Source organism: Zingiber officinale, chromosome 5A, assembly GCF_018446385.1.
Source record: "Zingiber officinale cultivar Zhangliang chromosome 5A, Zo_v1.1, whole genome shotgun sequence".
Lineage (NCBI taxonomy): Eukaryota > Viridiplantae > Streptophyta > Magnoliopsida > Zingiberales > Zingiberaceae > Zingiber > Zingiber officinale.
The window spans coordinates 107,929,979-107,949,053 of NC_055994.1; positions in this window are offsets into that span (position 1 = coordinate 107,929,979).

Consider the following 19,075-nt stretch of genomic DNA (forward strand, 5'->3'; position numbering starts at 1 on the left):
GAAAATACAGAAACAAACACAAACACGCTAACACTAGGATTTTACTTGGTATCCACCTCACAAGAGGTGACTAATCCAAGGATCCACACCAACGCACACACCCTCCACTATGAATAACACTCCTTTATGGTAACTACCAAAGGCGGAGAAGCCCTACAACACTCTCAATACAAGAAGAAGAAAGGGAAATACAAGTTAAGCAAAAGCTTACAAGATGTGTCGTAAAAACCCTAACCCTAACTTCTTCCTCTTGCAATAGATCCGCCTCTTGACTTGGAAAGCCTCCAAGAACCTTCAAGAACTGGCGATCACGTGCATGTAGAGAGCTGTGGAGGAGCTGGAATGAATCTGAGAAGAGCTCGTAAAGAGATACCGAAGACCACGCTCGCCTGCGGCTTTAAACCCGACGCAACGGTCGGATCCCGATCGATTCGAATGTTCCGAATCGATCGGGGAGGCTTTGGATCGATCCACGGATCGATCCAGAGCGCCTCTGTGCTCAGGAAACGCGCCTGGATCGATCCATGGATCGATCCAGCGCTTATCGCGCGAAGCAGCATCGTCCCGATCGATCGGCTGATCGATCGGGACCTCTGGATCGATCCACGGATCGATCCAGAAGCTTTCTGTTCGCTGGGAAGAATCTAGATCGATCCACTGATCGATCCACAGCCTGGATCGATCCACGGATCGATCCAGCACTTGGTTTTTGCCCAAAACCAAGTTCCAAACCTCCCTAACCAACATCCGGTCAACCTTGACCTGTTGGTACATCATGCCTCGCATCTGGTCACTCCCTTGACCTGCCAGGACTCCCCACCAAGTGTCCGGTCAATCCCTTTGACCCACTTGGACTTTTACTCGTCGTGCCAAGTATCCGGTCACTCCATTGACCTACTTGGACTTCCACCAGATGTCTGGTCAACCTTGACCCATCTGGACTTCCTTCCTTGCCAAGTATCCAGTCAATCCTTTGACCTACTTGGACTTCCCAGCACCAGATGTCCGATCATCCTTGATCCATCTGGATTTTCCCTTGCCTGGCTTCACTCACCAGGGCTTTCACCTAGCTTCACTCACTAGGGTTTTCCATCTGCCTAGCTTCACTCACTAGGACTTTCACCTGGCTTCACTCACCAGGGTTTCCATCTGCCTAGCTTCACTCACTAGGACTTTCACCTGGCTTCACTCACCAGGGCTTTCACCTAGCTTCACTCACTAGGGTTTTCCATCTGCCTAGCTTCACTCACTAGGACTTTCACCTGGCTTCACTCACCAGGGTTTCCATCTGCCTAGCTTCACTCACTAGGACTTTCACCTGGCTTCACTCACCAGGGCTTTCACCTAGCTTCACTCACTAGGGTTTTCCATCTGCCTAGCTTCACTCACTAGGACTTTCGTCTGCCTGGCTTCACTCACCAGGACTTTTCTTCTGCCTGGCTTCACTCACCAGGACTTTCATTTTGCCTAACATCCCAGTTAGGACTTCCCAGTCAAGTATCCAGTCAACCTTGACCTACTTGACTCTTCTTCAATCAATATCTTATTGTCAAACATCTAAACCCAAACCAAGACTCAGCTTGGTTACCCAGGTCAACCTTGACCTGAGGGATATTGCACCAACAAAGAAGAAGGGTCAAGTGGCACTAAAGGGCAAAGAGAAGCCCAAAGAGACCGCTCCCTCAACAAAGAAGAGCAAGGAGCACATTGTGTGCTTTTTGTGTAACCAAAAGGGACATTATAGAAGTTAATGTCCCAAGGGGAAGAAAGCGGTAAAGGCTCATGGAGGAAGCATAAGTCAAGGGGGAGCCTCCAAGGTAAAAAGAAAGGTACCATTTATTGAGCCTACTCCCTTGAATAATAGTAAAAAAGCATGCTAGTTCTAATTTTTATCATTTTAATGCTATTTACCATAGAAATAGAAAGCATGATAGCATTAAGGAGAAACATGTAACTTTTCATGCTAAAATTATCACACCTAGGTTTAGGAAGGTAGATGAAAATCTAAGCAAGAAAACTAAGAGTTTTAGTTACAAGCCTAAAAATAAAAATGCTCATGAATTCATTGAAAAACCTAAAGCTAAGGACTTAAGGATGGAAAATCAAGTCTTGAGGTCAAGACTTGATAAGTTAGAAAAGACCCTAAAAAGGATGGAAAATATCCTTAAAGGGCAAAATGAGCATAACCTAGGTTTATGACAACAAAAGTCATCCAATGGTCATAGAGGTTTGGGATACAAACCTAAGGCTAAGAAGGATGTAATTTCTTACCATAGGGTTCCATATAGCTATGGAACCGAGTCTAGGTCTAAGGGTCAAATCAAAAGTACAAGGGAAGTTATCCCAAGGAGTATTTTTGCAACTAAGGTGACTAAGACTTCTAAGAAGTCAAACAAAGTCACTAAAAAGGTCACAAGGAAAGAAATCCCTAGGGTTGACCTAGAAAAGGTGACCAAGGCTTCTAAGAAGCAAAACAAAGTCACTAGGAAGGTATCTAGGGAGGTTATCCCTAGCGAGTACCTAGAGCATCCAAAGAGAACCAATAGGTTTTGGGTTCCTAGGAGCATTTTCTCTACCCCATAGATGGGTTAGAGAGTGTCAACTCCGATTAGAATGGTAGTTAACCCAACTTTGATGAAGTTGACACTCGGGGAGCATTTTCAAGGTTATTGTTAACCTTTGAAAATGATAAGGATTAATGGCTTACTCTTGGAAAGAGTAAGATGTGCCAAAAATTTAAGTTTTTGGATATAATTTTAAATTGGCACAAGAAATTAAGTCTAAAGAAATGCCAAGTTGGGATGTTGGCATTTTATTGGGAAGACAAAGACAAGTCTAAGCCTTATTTTAATTTGTTACTCTTTAAAAGAGAAAATTGTGCCAAAATTTGAGGAATATGTTTAATTTAAATTGGCACAAAATTAGGAAAAGCAAAAGAAATGTCAAAATTGGGTTTTGACATTTTCTTGGGAAATAGTGGACAACTAGGGTTAAATTTTAATTTAGCTAAGAATTAAGGATACTTAGATAGATAATCTAGGTATTTCTGTTATGCTAATTTGCCATGCTTTATTTGCTCATCATATGTCATGACATCATATGTATTTTTGCATTCATGTCTTATTATGAAAACTATAAAAATATCATGTCATGTCATACATACATCATGTAGTTATAGGAATTTTCTTTTGAAAATTATTTCTTTGATGTATGCCATAACATTATTATGCATTAGTTTATTCCTTGCAATTAAGGACTAATGGCATTTATTAACAAGTAACATCCTTGGTGGATATTCATAACCTCAAAATGCCTAGGTAGATATGCATGATCCCTAGATTAGGGCAAAACTAAAGTTTACATCTCACTAAGAGTTATAAGGTGACTTGTATGTGGTTTCATACACATTAAATACAAGTGAGATGTCAGGATGATGAACAAAAACTCAAGATGTTGACTTAGTGCATTCTTTTGAGTTTTAAGTTCATCAAAACACATAGTTATGTGTTTTCCAATCATTGGGAAAGCTAATGTACAAGTCATGTGCATTGAGCCCCAGGAACATGATTGGATATTGGTTTTGAAAATCATTTTAAAATGCTTTTGGAAAACCTTGGTGAAGGCTATCTTTTGATAGTAGGTCAAAGGGATTGACCAGATACTTGACACGAGGTGGACAGTCCAAGTAGGCAAAGGGATTGACTGGATACTTGACACGAGGAGGAAAGTCCAAGTGGGTCAAAGGGATTGACCGGACACTTAGTGAGCGAGTTTAGCAGGTCAAGGGTGACCGGATGCTAGGCATGATATACCAACAGGTCATAGGTGACCGGATATTGGTTTAGGAGGTTTTAGACTTGATTTTAGGAGAAATCATGAGCTGGATCGATCAGCCGATCGATTGGGCAAGTCTTCGCGACAAGCCTCCTCCCAATCGATCAGTGGACCGATTGGGACAAGTACGCGATCGCATAGAACAGCACTGGATCTATCGATCGATCGATCCAGAGCCCCCAATCGATCAGTGGATCGATTGGGAGCTGCGATTTCGTGTGATAAGCCCTGGATCGATCAGCCGATCGATCCATGCAATTCCTGAGAGCACAGAGGCGCTCTGGATCGATCAGCCGATCGATCTAAATCCTCCCCAATCGATTGGGAGCAATCCAATCGATTGGGATCCGACCGTTGGCGTCGTATTTAGCTGCTGGCGAGTTGTTCTCTCGCTAGAACTCAAACATCTTTCATCTCCGATCCTCACAGCGACTCCAGCGACTTCTCCACAGTTCTCACGCCAGATCTTGAAGGTTCTTGGAGGTTTTCCAAGTCAAGAGGCGGATCTACAGCAAGAAGAAGAAATCTAGGGTTAGGGTTTTCTTGTGTTAACTTGTAAGCTTTTAGCTTGCATTTTGTTCCCTTTCCCTTTCTTCTTGTAGTGTGAACTTGTAGGGCTTCTCCGCCTTTGGTAGTTACCATAAAGGAGTGTTTTATTAGTGGAGGGTGCGTGAGTGTGTGGATTCTTGGACTAGTCACCTCTTGTGAGGTGGATACCAAGTAAATCCTATTGTTAGCGTTGTGTATTGTGTTTCTTTGTATTTCCACTACATATCTTTGAAGAAACAAGCAACGTCAAGAAAGAGGATCGCACCGAGCTATTCACCCCCCCTCTAGCTACATAATCGGTCCCAACAATCCTCCATCCTTTCCAAAGCTCATATGGGTTTTTATCCCTTGACTTCATGGGGACTCTATTCAACACATGGCATGCAGTGTATAGAGCCTCCCCCCACATGAAGTTGGGTAACCCAGAACTGCCTAACATGGAATTAATCATATCTTCAAAGGTTCGATTTTTTCGTTCTGCTATATCGTTGGATTGAGGACTATATGGAGCAGTTACCTCATGAATTATACATGTATCTTGACAAAATTTTTGAAACAGATTTGAGGTAAACTCTCCACCCCTATCAGACCTTAACTTCTTAATAGTTTTATTTGTTTAATTCTCAGCTTCAGATTTAAAAACCATAAATTTATCTAAAGTTTCATTCTTACTTTTCAGCAAATAAACATAACAATAATGAGAGTAATCATCAATGAAGGTAATGAAATACCTTTTATGGTCTCTCGTTATTACACTGTTAAACTCACAACAGTCAATATGAATCAATTCTAAAATATCAGAATTTCTATCAACTGATTTGAATAGTTTTCGGGTTTGTTTATATTGCAAACAAACTTCATATTTTTTCTTATTATTTATAGCATGCTTAGGAATCATGTCTAGATTCATCATTCTTTTTACGGTATTAAAATTGACATGTCCTAATCTGTCATGTCATATATCATAAGACTCAATGTTATATGAACAACCAATATTAGTAGATTTATTTAAGGTAGCATTTTCTACATTGAGTTTAAATAAACCTTCATTAAGATAATCTTTTCCAATAAAGGTTCCTAAATGTAATATTACAACTTTATTACATTTAAAGTTCAACTCATAACCAGCGCAGACTAATTTTGACCCGCTAATCAAATTCCGACGGACCGCTGGAACATGATGCACCTCATGCAGTGACAGAACTTTCCAGAGGTGAACCTCAGGTCAACTTGTCCTATCCCAAACACCCTGGCTGCAGAATGGTTCCCCATGGTCACGGAAGTGCCTTCAATTACCTGATAAGTAAGGAAGGCAGAGCGATCAGCACAATAGTGCACATTACCACCTGTATCAACGAACCATTCATTGGGTTGATAGATCAAGTTTAGTTTGGGTTTGAAGGTAACAAACCTATTGATGGTGTCGTCACTAGCAGTCACAACATTTGCTTGTTCCTTGGTGTTGAACATATTGCTCTGGTTTTTCTTCTTAGGGCAGAATTTGGCATAATGTCCAACTTGTCCACATGCCCAGCACGGCTTGGTTCCATTTTTCTTTTGAATCTTTGGTTCGGGTTTTATCTTGTTCTTCATTTTCTGATTTTTGAATTTTTTTCTTGTCAGATAAGACTACTACGTTTGCCTTTGGAATAAAATCCATAAGCATTCTTTTATCATCATCTTTATGTTGCTTCCGATGTTCTTCTTCGATATTTAAGGCAATCATCAAATCTTCTAGAGAGATTTTACCTCTCCTATGTTTAAGAGTCATGCTAAAATCTTCCCAACTCAGAGGTAATTTTTCGATGATAGATAAGACCTGAAATTTTTTAGGTAATGGCATATCTCCTTCAGCAAGACCATGAATTTGAACTTAGAATTCATGTGTCTGCTCAACCACAGATTTGTCTTCTACCATTTTGAAGTTTAGGAATTTTGCCACAGTATACTTTTCTAAACTAGAATCTTCGGAGTTGTATTTTTTATCCAAAGATTTTCACAGCTCTTTAGCCGAAGATATTGAGCAGTATACATCAAATAGTGCGTCTGAGAGAGCAGACAGGATCCTCCCATGGCAGAGGTAATCCCTTTGCTTAAACCTCTATAAGGCAGCACTATAGGCAGGTTCCTCTTCATCAAGTGAAGGAGGATCTGTTTCTATAACGGAGAATAGCCCTAGTGTAGTAAGCCAAAATTTCATCCGTTGTTGCCAACGTCTGAAGTTTTGCCCGAAAAATCTTTCGGGTCTAGCGCTAGCCTCATCAGATCCCGTTACCCTATCATTCATCATGTCTATTGATGCTTACAATAAATTCTCTAAAATTGTTGTTGATAGGAGAGCACTAATAGTAGTAAAATTGCACCAAAACAGCAAGCATGCAATAAACAGGTAAATAAAAGAGAGGTCGAGAAAATGTATCTCCGCTTGAAGCGTCGGCGTGTCGACTGTCTTTAGAGAATTTATTGCCGCCCACGGTGCAGAGGCTCTCCGGCAAAATTCTCCCAAGATCCGACAACCACTCGCGTCGTCCGTAGGTGCACTCCAAGACGAACGTCGCACTCGGACTCAAACTCAGATCACGGAACCAAGCTTCAGAACAAGGGAAAACTCGGAAGAGAAGAAGAAGGCAGTGCACGCACTAGAGAGGGAAGCAGAAAGCTTGAGTGTGTGTTTAACCAGGAACAGAGGCAGTGTATTTATACACTCTGAAGCAGTGAACGAAGTAAAGCGTGCGTCGCTTCCGCTTTCTGACGCGGGGGTGCGTCGCTTCTTTGCTTCCGCTTCCTGACACGCGGGATAGAACCAAACCGTGCATCGCTTCCTCACGCGCGGGATAGAACCAAGCCTTGCCAGCGAACCAAAGACTGGCAAAAACAAACCAGGTCACCTGCAAGCGTGAGGCCCACGAGCGGGGGATTTGCACCCCTCTACGCGCGATGATCACGTGCGTCGCGCTCGGTTTATGGATTTCCGGCTCGAACCCTCCGAAACCACTTGATTTGGGCTCGGCCCGTGCATGCATATAGGTCCCCTTAATTTTGTTAAGTAAGGATGGAAGGACTCCATATATAAAGTCTTCCAATCTTTTTTTACTTAGCAATATGAGACAAAATACATATATCTATGCATTATAATAAGTAAAGAAATAGTTTAAATTAAAACTCAACATGATCAAGATATATAAAGTATATAGAGCTAGATATCAATAATGTCAGTCATGCAACTGACATCCATCAGAATAAATGATTATTCTGGAGGTGGAAGTTTAGAGGAAACAAAACACAAGAAAATCAACAAATGAAGAGCAATGGTCATCTCTAAGTTTTATTGAAAAATAAGAGTTTGATTCCATAATAAAAGATAATCGTTAATATCAATTAAATAGATATTTATATAGACCCAATATTCTAACTTACATAATACAAACATACACTTAAATATCAAAAAAATAATAAAAATTATTAAAAATAGTATATATATATATATATATATATATATATATATATATATATATATATATGTTAAGAGCCTCCGAAAATACTTTAAACGATGTTTCTGAACCTGAATATGGGCCAGTTATGAGTTTTACTTAGTAATAAATATAAATCTTTAAATGAACTTCAATTTACATAATAGATTGTCTCGTTCTAAAATCCGAGTAAAAGTTATAACTAAATTATAACTAAAAATTACTAACATTTTTATATTGCTCGGAGAGCAAAACATACCGTCAAAGCTATATATTCTGGAGGTGTTTCAAAAAGATATATTGACCTTCAAAGGTGGAATGTCTTGTCAAATCTCTTTTGAAATATAGGGATTTTCAAGAATTGGGATGTATCATATTTGTTGAAAGAATGATTGCAGAAATTGTGATTCATTCCATTCCCTTCTGGGAGATAATAAATGAATTTCTCGAAGAACTGCATACCTGGCAGGGTCAAAATGTTATTGCATTCACGGAGTAGGGAAGAACAGACAAAAAATTGTTGATCTGTTCTGTGATGGAAAAGAAAATGTAATCGTTGCCACTCAGATTCTTGAGTTTTATACAAGCTCGTGAGTGTTTCTCGGCTGGGGATCAATCTCGTTAGAGTTCAGTTAACTTGATTATTGTTGGATAAATATAAATGAAAAAAGAGACCAGAAAGAAGATTACATTGTGCATGAGAGTTTAATCTCATATTAAATAACAATGAGGTTGATTTATAATGTGTAAAGCATTGAAGTTGTGAATACCCACTCAGGCTCAGGCTCAGGCTCGGGCTCGGGCTCGGGCTCGGGCTCGGGCTACCGGCTTTATACTCAAGATCACTACTTTGACAAAGAAGATCGACCTAATTTGCTCAAGTTGGCAGCTTGAGATTGTGGAATAAGTGAATGAAGAAGAAATGAAAGAGAAAGGAGACTCCATTGTGAAAGGGACTTTAGTCCCACATTGAAAGTTTCAAGACATTTTTGTTGATTTATATTGATTCACATACATTAAGGATGTTAACAAATGCATGAAAAAAGGTTCGCCATGACCACCAGTGCTTGGTCGGATTCACGGTCGTCCATTATATCCTGGAAAACAGACGACCCTTGTAAGTCTCGAAGCACAGCCGGAGGTAGACGAATTTGTTTCAAGGAAACTACGACTCGCAGATCTCAGTCAGCTCGCTCGGTCGGTCTCTTTGTCAGACCGACAAACTTCTCTGCCCGCTCGGGATCTTCGCCCGGTCGGCCATTCTCTTTAACAGCCCGACCTGTCTGCTCGACTTGGCCGACCTCTCTGATAGCCCGACCTGTCTGCTCGACCCGACCGACTTCTCTGATAGCCTAACCTGTCTACTTTGACCGGCCTGTCTGCTCGACCCGACCGACCTATCTACCGCCCGGTCTGTCTGCTCGACCCAACCAGCCTCTCTTGCTCGGCCTGTCTGCCTCGTCCGACCGACCTCTTTGCTCAGACGCTCTGCTCACTCAGTCACTCTGAGGTTGACACTTTGATAAAAATAAGCCCTTGCTAGCAGCCTAAGATCATCTGCTCAAGTCAGCTTAACTATAAGTTGAATTTAAATTATGTGTAATTTTTAAATTCAACTAAGTCCCCTAAAAATCTCCGGTAACAAATTGTTTGTATTCCAACAATTATCAGCTCAAGTCATTGAGATTATCAGTCTAAATCATCTCGACAAATATGTCTGAGTTGTTTCTATAATTTCAATTTAGATTATCCCTGATGCGGATGCAGCCTGAAGGCAAAGGGGGAATTAGAGAGAGGGAGAGGGGTGTTTGTGTCTTTTGACTATTAGGGCATTAAGGGGGAAGGGGGGGTTCGTGGAGAGAAGGGGGATGGGTTCGGTTTTCTCCGTCGCCGCCAAGGAAGAAAGCATGTCTTCTTCCTCATCCTCTCGTACTCCTCGTCGGCACCATCACCGGCCGCTACCACCGCTGTTCTCTCTCTCCTCCTCGCGACATCGGCGACGACCGCTTCTCCCCTTCTCCTCTTCCTCTCGACGCCACCGCCGGATCGTCGAACAAACTAGCCACTACTCCGCACTCCTTCTCCTCTTGCCAGCAGAAACCTCCGAGCGCCGGGTTTAGGACGGGGGCCTTTGTGTTCTGTTCCCGCCGCCACTCGTTGGAACAGGTGTCGCCGCCTCCACCTGAGGTCGCCGGCACACCAGCAGCTCATCCCTCTGGGTCGCATCAGATTGCTGGCCATCGCCGCCGGGTCCAGCGATCACCGCTGAGTCCAGTAGTCGCCGTCGCTAGGTCTAGCAGTCGCCACCGCCGCATACAGTGACCGCCGCCCCCCCCCCCCCTTACAACGCCTAGCACCGCCTACAGTGACCGCTATCACCACTGCCATCGCAGCCGCCTCTAGCGGTTGTCCTCGCCGCCTCTAGCGGCTGTCCTCGCTGCCTATAGTGGTTGTCGCCGCCTCCGCCGACTCTAGCGTCCGGTGCCCCCTCCAGCCGCCGACTGCGCCTGCGCCTCCGGCGACTACCACAGCCATCTAGAGCAGGCGCCGTCGTCGCTCTCCGAGAAACCGCCGCCTGAAGGGTTACATTTTGTATTATTTATCTGATTCGGCCTGTGAGCCAAGAGGGTGTTCGGCTTTCGTGCCGCTATTGTATTCCGGCCTTCGTGCCCCTATTCCGGCCTGCGAGCCGAGGCTGTGATTAGACTGCTCGTCGTCTTACAAATCCATGCCGCGTCCGGCTTCGAGCCACCGGAGCCAACTACTCATCTTACGGACATTTACCTATCCTTCACGGTCGCAACGACTAGATCAGCCCCGCGACCAGCTCACCCATCCATCTAAGGGCGCCCCCCCCCCCAGGGGCCAGGGTACGTCATTGTACTCCTCTTATGTTTATTTCATTATTCTGCTATTATTCAACTGCTTATACATCTGTGGGATCCGCCTCGAGCATCGGGGGTACCAGGGACAGGGGTAACGCGATCGTTGGATACAGGTACTGTTGACCAAAGGACTTCGGGCGACTTGGTCAACGCAGAAGATAGCTCACCATCCATGTCATGGAGATGTGGTCAACCTTCCAAACACGTCATTCCGACATCCCCGTCTTCCTAGATTCCCAACAGGATCAAATTGGCGTCATCTGTGGAAAAGCACCTGATATGGAACGCGAAGATGGACGACGTCGGAAAATTTTACCATCCTCATGACTTCGGTAGGTTTCGACGAATGTGTCATTCTCCTCACTCCACGGGTATTCGGGAGTCAAGAAACTGAGTCAAATCCTCTGCTGGTCTGCAGGTCATTGTGTTATCTTTTCTCTTTCAGTTATATGATAAGCCCTAGTTCCTCGATGTCGAAGACCCCGTGCCGATCGGTCGAGAGTATATGATCCGAGCCACGAGCTCGATGTCGAAGACCCCGTGCCGATCGGTCGGGCGTATATTATCCGAGCCATGAGTTCGATGTCGAAGACCCCGTGCTGATCGGCCGAGCGTATATTATCCAAGCCATGAGCTCGATGTCGAAGACCCCGTGTCGATCGGCCGAGTGTATATTATCCGAGCCACGGGCTCGAAGTCGAAGACCCCGTGCCGATCGGCCGGGCGTATATTATCCGAGCCACGGGCTCGATGTCAAAGACCCTGTGCCGATCGGCCGGGCGTATATGATCCGAGCCATGAGCTCGATGTCGAAGACCCCGTACCGATCGACCGGACATATATGATCCGAGCCACAAGCTCGATGTCGAAGATCCCGTGCCGATCGCCCGGGCGTATATTATCTGAGCTGTGAGCTCATTGTCGAAGACCCCGTGCTAATCAGCCAGGCGTATATTATCTGAACTGTGAGCTCATTGTCGAAGATCCCGTGCCGATCAGCCGGGTTTGAGTTATGCTTGAAGACCGTCGAGCAGCGACGTTAAATCCCAGAGTCGAACCGGCGACTATAAATACCCGGCTTGAAGACCGTCGAGCGGCGACATTAAACCCCAAAGTCGAACCGGCGACTATAAATACCCGGCTTGAAGACCGTCGAGCGGCGACGTTAAATGCCAGAGTCGAACCAGTGACTATAAATACCCGGTTTGAAGACCGTCGAACGGCGACGTTAAATCCCAGAGTCGAACCGGCGACTATAAATACCTGGCTCGAAGACCATCGAGCGACGACGTTAAACCCCAGAGTCGAACCGGTGACTATAAATGCCCGACTTGAAGACCATCGAGCGACGACGTTAAACCTCCGCCTTCACGGACCGGTTCGTCGGATATTCTATCTTCCCCATTCGGGGTTGAGCTTATCAGAGCATCTATCTCCCCCGTTCGGGGTCGAGCTTATCAGAGCTTCTATCTCCCCCGTTTGGGGTCGAGCTTATCAGAGCATCTATCTCCCCCGTTCGGAGTCGAGCTTATCCGAGCATCTATCTCCCCCGTACGGGGTCGAGCTTATCAGAGCATCTATCTCCCCCGTTCTGGGTCGAGCGGTCGTCGATGTTCGCGAATCAGCACATCAGATTTTCTATTTTTTCCCTGGTTGGATCAAGGCGTCATTGCTGGCCTCACACCAGCTTATCAAACCTGCTATCTCCCCCGTTCGGGGTCGAGCGTACTTCATTCCCCCATTCGGAGTCTAGTGGCCTTCATTGGTCACGGACCTGCTTATCAAATCTCTTATTTCTCCCGTTCAGAGTCGGGTGCTTCTCACTGGTCATAGATCAACTTATAAGAGCATCTTATCTCCCCTGTTCGGGGTCGAGCTATCTCTGATGGTCGCAAACAAGAGTATCTCCACTAGTTTCGCACCAGAATATCTCAAAGGTTATGCGCCCGGTCGGCTCACTACTTGCGCGTCCATGCGCGGTCGACTCACGGGCTACACTCCAGTTCATCTCACATACGATACGCTCGTTCGGTCCACGGCTTTCGTTTCTGCACACACTCGATTTCACGGGCGATGCTCCCGCTTAGTTTTCGGACCCCACTCCTACCCAGCTCTACTTCGTCTCTCGCTCGGTATTTGTCTAGATACTCACTGGTCGTTTGCCCGATAGCTTGCCTGGCAGCCGCCCGACACCTTTTTTCGTCGCTCAGTTGACACTTCGGGAGCCGCCTTATGCTATGCCCGATCGTCCACTCAGCCACGCGCTTGTTTTGCTCGACATTCTCTAGATGGTCCGGTCAGCATTTTACGGTTTATTGGTCGGCATTTTCGCGGTCGCACGCTCGACATCACTCGTCCGCTCGGTCTACTCGTTGTCCCACGTGTCGCTTAATCTACTATCATTTTACTCGTCGCTCGCATGACGTTCTGCCTCTCGCTCGGCATCGGTCCAATTGTCGATTTGGTATTATTTCTCGTAGTCCGCTCGGCACCGTTACCATCTCATGCGACACCATTACTGTAGCGATCGATCGCGTGGCATTATACTATGGAGTCAGCGATTTGATCAGGTTGTCGAAAGTGAGTCAGCCTTTGTGATAGACTGTCTAGTCAGTCGGACTCACGCCTCCTTCGACTAGACTTGAAGGGGAGGCTTGTGATGCGGATGCAACCTGAGAGCGAAGGGGGAATTAGAGAGAGGGAGAGGGGTGTTTGTGTCTTTTGACTATTAGGGCATTAAGGGGGAAGGGGGGGTTCGTGGAGAGAAGGGGGTTGGGCTCAGTTTTCTCCGCCGCCGCTAAGGAAGAAAGCATGTCTTTTTCCTCATCCTCTCATGCTCCTCGCCGGCGCCATCACCGGCCGCTACCACCGCTGTTCTCCCTCTCCTCCTCGCAACACCGGCGACGACCGCTTCTCCCCTTCTCCTCTTCCTCTCGACGCCACCGCCGAATCGCCGGATAGACCAGCCACTGCTCCGCACTCCTTCTCCTCTCGCGAGCAGAAACCTCCGGCCGCCGGGTTTAGGACGGGGGCCTTCGTGTTCTGTTCCCGCCACCACTAGCTGGAACAGGTGTCGCCGCCTCCACCTGAGATCGCCGGCACACCGGCAGCTCATCCCTCTGGGTCGCTTCAGATCGCCGGCCATCGCCGCCGAGTCCAGCGATCACCGCTGAGTCTAACAGTCGTCGTCGCTGGGTCTAGCAGCCGCCACCACCGCCTACAGCGACCGCCGCCACCCCTTACAGTGCCTAGCACCGCCTACAGTGACCGCTGTCACCACTACTAACGCAGCCGTCTCTAGTGGCTATCCTCGCCGCCTATAGTGGTTGTAGCCGCCTCCGCCAACTCCAGCGTCCGGTGCCCCCTCCAGCTGCCGACTGCACCTCCGGCGACTACCACAGTCGTCTAGAGCAAGCGCCGTCGTCACTCTCCGAGCAGCCGCCGCCTGAAGCGTTACGTTTCGTATTATTTATCTGATTCAGCCTGCGAGTCGAAAGGGTGTTCGGCATTCGTGCCGCTATTATATTCCGACCTTCGTGCCCCTATTCCGGCCTGCGAGCCGAGGCTGTGATTAGACTGCTCGTCGTCTTACAGATCTATGTCGTGTCCGGCTTCGAGCCACCGGAGCCAACTACTCATCTGGCGGACATTTACCTACCCTTCACGGTCGCAACGACTTGATCAGCCCCGCGACCAGCTCACCCATCCATCCAAGGCCCCGGGGCCAGGGTACGTCATCGTACTCCTCTTATGTTTATTTCATTGTTCTGCTATTATTCAATTGTTTATACATCTGTGGGATCTGCCTCGAGCATCGGGTACCAGGGACCGGGATAACCCGGTCATTGGATATAGGTACTGTTGACCAGAGGACTTCGGGCGACTTAGTCAACGCAGAAGACAGCTCACCATCCGGGTCATGGAGATGCGGTCAAGTTTCTAGACACGTCATTCCGACATCCCCGTCTTTCCAGATTCTCGACAAGATCAATCCCCTTTAACTCCGGTGACAATCTCTGATAGATTATGGAATAAGTTCCAACAATTACTCATTGAAGGGGTTCTAATATCTTTCTAGTGAGGGATCTAAGTAATCTTCTAGGAGTCGTGGGATTGAATTTTCCACTATCTCCTCGACTCTGTGGGTATTCTGGGATTATGGATTGAATTATTTCTCTCTTGGTCTCTCAGTTGAGATCGAGTTATTCTCTCTCAAATAGTAGCTGACAACCCTGTGATCTAGGGATTTCTCTCTCAACCTCTAAGTCGAGATCAAATTATTTTCTCTATAATGGTAATGGATTGTCATGCAATCCAAGGATCGAGCTATTCTCTTTGAAATAATACACTACAAAAAAATTCATACGACGGTGGATTTCATCGCTAATTAGTCACTAAATGAATTTAACAATCGAATAGCGATTGATTTATTTAGTCATTATGTTTTTGATCGATCCAAAAAAAAAATCAAGTTAAATTGGAAATTTTCAGGCTCGAGTTGGAGGATTTTAAGTTGAAAATTTTCAGATCAGGTTCAGGTCAGATTTGAGTTGATCCAAATTTTGGATTTAATAGGTTTTTTTTGGATTAAATCAAATAAAATATTAGTATGATAATAATAGAATATTAAGATAAAAGTAAAGAATTATAGGAAACATAGTAAAAAGAAAAAATATATTTTGAATATGATTTTTCTAGTTATTTAGATCGGATTTGTGTTGGTCGGTTTCGAATTTGGAGGTTTAAGATTGAATTCGAGTTCAGGTCGGATTCGAGTTGAGATTAAAAAAAAAAAAAATCTAATCCGACCCGAACCCGAACTCTACCCACTCGAATTAACATCCCTAATTTTAATAATCAAATTTAAATTGGGTCAAAATTAGCATTTAAAGGAACACGGAATTTAATTATGCACCATAACCTCTTATGAGATATTCAAATTACTCCTCCCAATATGCACCTTAAACTTCTTTCAATTTTATTTTTATTTTTTAATAGAAGGTATTTCCAGAATCTGAGAACATCATTATTTCAATCACATTGTATCTACAAAAAACTTTAACTGAACTTGACTCAAAAATAAGAAGGAAAACTAGCCTTGACTCAGGGAAAAAGAGACAACGTTAACACTAAGATATAAGCATTTGTCGACTTCGTCCTTTCCGGAACCATTTGCTCTCATATGACCAGAAAACTCAGGAGGCGAGGAGCATTTTTCTTTCTAGATACATTCTCCGCTTTGATTGAAGAGCAAGAGCCCTCATATCAATGGTTGTCTTGTGAGCCTCGGATCCCAGAGCTCTCAATGGTGATGGCCGGCGTGGAAGAAGATGAACTCTCCTCTTCGAATCCGAAGAGGAGAGGTGGAGATGGCCGGCCAATGGAGGAGGAGGAGGTGTTGCCGGCGTCGGGGAGAAGCTGTCCGTGAGGTTGGCGTGAGTTGGGATGGAGTGGAGAACCGCTTGATGGTGGATGGAGGAAATGAGCTCCGTCCGGCGGTTGAGAGGTGGATGGCCGGAGCTCTTGATGGTGAGGATCGAGAGGGAGAAGAGTTGGAAGGTGCGGCGTGTCGGTGATTCGATACTCTCCGTGAGATTAGGAAGCGGCAGGGAGATTAGGTTTTTTAATGGGTTTGGGTTTTGGGTTTTGGGGTTTGGGTTTTGGATTGAGAGGATACTAAACCCGGATTCATTGAGTGTCCTGCATTGAATTTGGATCCGGGTTTTGGGTTGAGGATCCGGGTTTTGATCCGATTCATTAAGGAGAAAGGGGATCCATTAGGGAGTGCAGTTGGGCTTGAGATTGGTTCTTGTTGATTGGTTTCTTTGGATGGGTTGAGATGCCCTCCTTGGAATGAGTTGAACCAAGTTCTCCCAATTTAACCGAACTAGTCCTCTTCTCCAAGTAAATCAATTTCAATCGAGTGGAAATTGCTGAATCGAACAAAGATTGAACCATATCAATCACCTCTCCTTAACCTTGTAATGGGTTCAATTAGTTCTATTTGACTCATATCCATGAATTTTCTTTAATTTTCTATAAAATTATAAAATAATGTTGAAATTTAGGAAAGATTAAAATAGATACATAATATAAAGTAAAATTTAAACATATGCAAGGATAAAAATGTTAAATATAAAAGTCAAAATAATAAATTAAAATGCTCGTTATTATGTAGCGAGCTATCCTACATTCTAAGGATAAAGTTATTCTCTCTCAACCCCTGGTAATAGATTAAGCTTTCACTCTCACACTTAAGTGGGTTGTTGTATGGTATCTGGATCGAGCTATTCTTTCTCATACAGTAAAAGGTTGTCCTGCATGTGGATGACAATTTCCTCAGAATTCGATGGAGAATCCGATATTCAACCTGAATTGAAAAAGATATAAAAGGATTTTTTTTGGGACCCGATTAAATTATCAGATATGGATATTTGGGTAATAAGATATAGAGGCGGGTGTAATAAAATGTTACCTATATCCGATCCAAATACCCGATTAAATAATCTACAGTAAATAAAAAAAATTCAAAACTCACTTACTATTTGAGTTGATGTTTAATATATTTTTATCGAATATGATTAAATTATGAGTAGGCAATAGATGTTATGTTTTTGTTGAATTATGTTTTTATATGATATTAATTTTAATATGTTTTTTCAAATGATGGTAGTTAGAGGGAATGAAGAAAATTATTAGTATAGTCTATAGAAAATATCTAATCCTTTGATGGTTACGAGTATGAGTATAAATATGGATATCTAATTCTCTGATTGATATGAAGATGAGGATGAAAGTGAGATGTGGATGAGGATGGGATGGGGATAAATATAATAAATGGGATAGAGATGGAGGATGTAGAATCTGTCACAATTTTAACTCATTAACATCTCTAGCCCCGTAGTCTAAGAATTGAGTTATTTTCGCTCAATCTCATGGTTAGTCGAGCTCTCCTAGTCTCTCACCCAGGATTGAGTTAATTTCTCCTAGCCTTTTGATCGGTCGAGCTCCCATGGTCCCTCGACCAAAGTCGACTTGGTTTCTCTCAGCCTCGGGTCGGTCAAGCTCTCCGATCTCTTGACCATAGTCGACTTAGTTTCTCCCGGCCTCTCTGTCGATTGAGCTACCCTAGTCTCTCGACCATGGTTGAATTGGTTACTTCGCAATGTGAAAATTGATCATAGACTTCGTCAAAGGTTACTTCAGATATTATTATTTATGAAGTAATATATGATAATCGATTATAAAATTGATTAAGTAAATATCATTTTAGAGTTTAGACTTCATAGATTAAAAAAATGGATTGTACTTTAATTTTAAATGATATCTTACTTCGTAATATTTATTAAGTAATAAATTATAAAATAAAATTTTAATCTATAAGTGTCATAATAATAAGTTTGAACAAGTTCATACACTTCTCCCAATCCCCATTTAAACGATCTCTTTTTTTTTTCCCGACACACTTCACCCTTCATCTTCCAACAAGGTTTCGCTCTCTTGCTATTTCACTTTCTTGATTCTGATTTCTCGTGTTAACCAACCGATCTGTGCTCCTGGGGTTTGAGATCGCATCCTCTGGCTCAAATCCATGGGCATCTTCTTTACCCGGATGCTGTCCTCCCTCTTCGGTAACCATGAGGCTCGAATTCTTGTCCTCAACCTTGACAATGCCAGGAAAACCACCATTCTCTGTGAGTTTCCTTTTCCCCCTGGGATTATCTTTTTTGTTTGTTTGTTTGTTTCAGATCGACTTCAAATGGACGAGGAGGTTTCTACGATACCAAGTCAGTGAATCTCATAGCTTTCGCCTTCTCCCTATGCGTTATCTTTTTTTGAATTTGGATATTCGAGTTTTGCTAATTATTGGACGCCATGCGCTGTTTTTGATTTGTTCCAGTGATCGGATTTAATGTGGAGACTGTGCAATACAACAATATCAAGTTGCAAGTCTTGAATCTGGGTTTGATGCCCACAACACCTAATTTCATTTCTCTAATCTAATTGATTGTAACATTTAGGGGGCGTTTGATTTAGGGTAATAGGAGTGGGGAATGGGAATGAGAATCATTGATTCCCATTGTTAATGTTTAGATTATAGGAATAGGAATACAAATAAGGGAATGAATCCTTGAAATTGGGTAATGACTCATTCTCATGTACCTCCCCTTCAATGAGCCATTACCCTATTTTCATCAATCAAAATATTTCATTATTCCAAAAATACCCTTGACTTAAAATTAAAATTTTCTCCATTAATATCAAATATCAAAATATATTTATTTATTTTTTCTTTCATATCACTTATTTCTTCTTATTTTCTCTCATTATATTTTC